Raw genomic sequence first — 2,193 nt, forward strand, 5'->3', positions numbered from 1 at the left:
TGTTTTTAGGCAGTTTTGAGAGTTTTTAGCTTGTTTTGAGTCTTGTGAATCTGTTTTGAGTCCCTTGAGTCTTTTCAAACGTTTTTAAGTTTATTCTTGTTCATTTCATTGTTGTTTGCTAGTTGATCTTTGTTCTTTTCATTGTTGTTTGCTTCTTGACTTTCATTCACACTTGTGTTACTTTGTTTCAGGTAGTATATGTCAAATAGACTTGTTGAGTTAGGCCAAAGAATTGAAAGGTTAAAGGGCCACACTTTGGACAACTTTGTGCCATCAAGTTCATCCTTTATCCTTGAGGAAGAGGAAAGGAATTCACCTAGTTCAACAAGTAAAGGATCTGAGCACCTTGATTGGGAAAGAGAAGAAGAGATGGCGGGCAACCAAGATGAACTTGGAGCTTTGGAGGACTTTGCTCAACCAATCATACCAAATTCACCTTCATGCATCTTGCTACCCACAGAAGCTAGAAACTATGATCTCAAATCTTCACATTTTCATATGTTTCCCTCATTTTATGGCTTACCTAATGAAGACCCTTTAGCTCATATTAAAGAGTTTTACAATGTTGTGAGTGGTTTACCTTTGCAGGGAGTTAGTGAAGCAAATTTGAGGATGAGAGTGTTTCCTTACACCTTGAAAGATAAGGCCAAGAGTTGGTTAATGACTCTAACACCAGGTTCCCTCACCACATGGGATGCCGTGGCTAAGAAGTTCTTGGAGAAGTTCTTTTCCACTCAAAAGACAGCCACATTAAGGGGACAAATCTTCAACTTCAAACAAGATGATGGAGAACCTTTCAATGAGTGTTGGGAGCGTTTAAAGGCCTCTTGATACAATGTCCACACCATGGGTTACCTTTTCACTTACAAATGCAAATTTTCTATGATGGACTAACCCAAAATTGTCAATCAACTGTTGATAATGCAGCAGGTGGAGCATTGAAGAAAAAGAATGCTCAAGAGTCATATAACATTTATGAGATGTTGGGGTCTAATGCTCAACACAAAGATTTAAGGGGTAAGAAAGTTGGAGTTTATGAAACAAGTTCTAATCATGAGCTTTTGTTGCAGGTAGCTAACCTAGAAAGGAAGCTTGAATCCGTGCTCAATATGGTGCCAAAAACTAATGAAGTGTGTGCCATTTGCAACATACCAAGCCATCCTACTCACCAATGTCCATCTAGGGAGGCTTACCCCGAGTATGTTCAAGAGCAAGTGAACCTCATGAATTCTTACAATCAAAGGCCAAGGAATGATGTGTATTCCAATACATATAACTCAAGTTGGAGAGATCATCCCAACCTTTCATGGAAGAACAACAATCAATTCCAAAATTTCCAACCAAAACCTGCCCCTACCCTTGAGGACACAGTTAAATTGTTACCCCAAAACACTTTGCAATTCCAACATTCCACAAATAGCACTCTCCAACAACATTCAGCAGCCCTAACCAAAATGGAAACACAATTGGGGCAGATTGCAGATGCTTTGAACCAAAGAGAAGTTGGAAAGTTTCCAAGCCAACCAGTGATACTCCAAAGGAACCAAGAGCAAGCCAAAGCAATCACTACACTTAGAAGTGGTAAGGTTATTGATAATAGAGTTGGCAATGAAGTTACTGATGAATATGATCATGTGAATGCAGGTGTTACTCAAGGAGACAATGATAGACCAAATGAGGAACCAAGTCATGCTAATTCCTCACTTGAAGCCCCACATCTTCACAAGGCTGAGAAACCATACACTCCACCAATACCATTCCCTGGAAAACTTGCTAAGAGCAAGCAGGATAAGTCATTTAAGGAGATTTTTGATATACTAAGCAAAGTGAATGTTAACTTACCTTTGCTTGATGTCATTAGGAACATGCCAGCATATGGGAAGTTCTTCAAGGAGTTAAACAGCTACAAAAGGAAGTATGGCCCACATGAGAAGGTCGTGGTGTCTGAGAATGTGAGTGCAGTTTTGCAAAGAAAACTTCCACCAAAGCTCAAGGATCCAGGAAGTTTCTCTATCAACATCACCATAGGGGACAAGAAAGTAGAAAAGGCAATGCTGGATTTGGGTGCTAGCATCAACTTAATGCCTTATTCAGTGTACCTTCAACTAGGTTTGGGAGATTTGAAAGCCACCACCATTTCATTGCAACTTGCAGACAGATCCGTGAAATATCCAAGAGGTATAGTAGAAGATA

General features: G+C 39.8%; 1 non-coding gene across 1 annotated transcript; it reads right to left on the bottom strand.

The window, feature by feature from the left end:
- Window positions 1-743: 743 nt before the first annotated feature.
- LOC125480772 lies at window positions 744-853 on the bottom strand. The gene has a single exon (XR_007261035.1). It is a non-coding gene; the product is annotated as a small nucleolar RNA R71 (small nucleolar RNA).
- Between the last annotated feature and the right edge of the window lie 1,340 nt (window positions 854-2,193).

The sequence above is a fragment of a genome, unplaced genomic scaffold, assembly GCF_019419815.1.
Source record: "Pyrus x bretschneideri cultivar Hongxiangsu unplaced genomic scaffold, Pyrus_bretschneideri_v1 Contig35, whole genome shotgun sequence".
In the NCBI taxonomy this organism is placed as follows: Eukaryota; Viridiplantae; Streptophyta; class Magnoliopsida; order Rosales; family Rosaceae; genus Pyrus; species Pyrus x bretschneideri.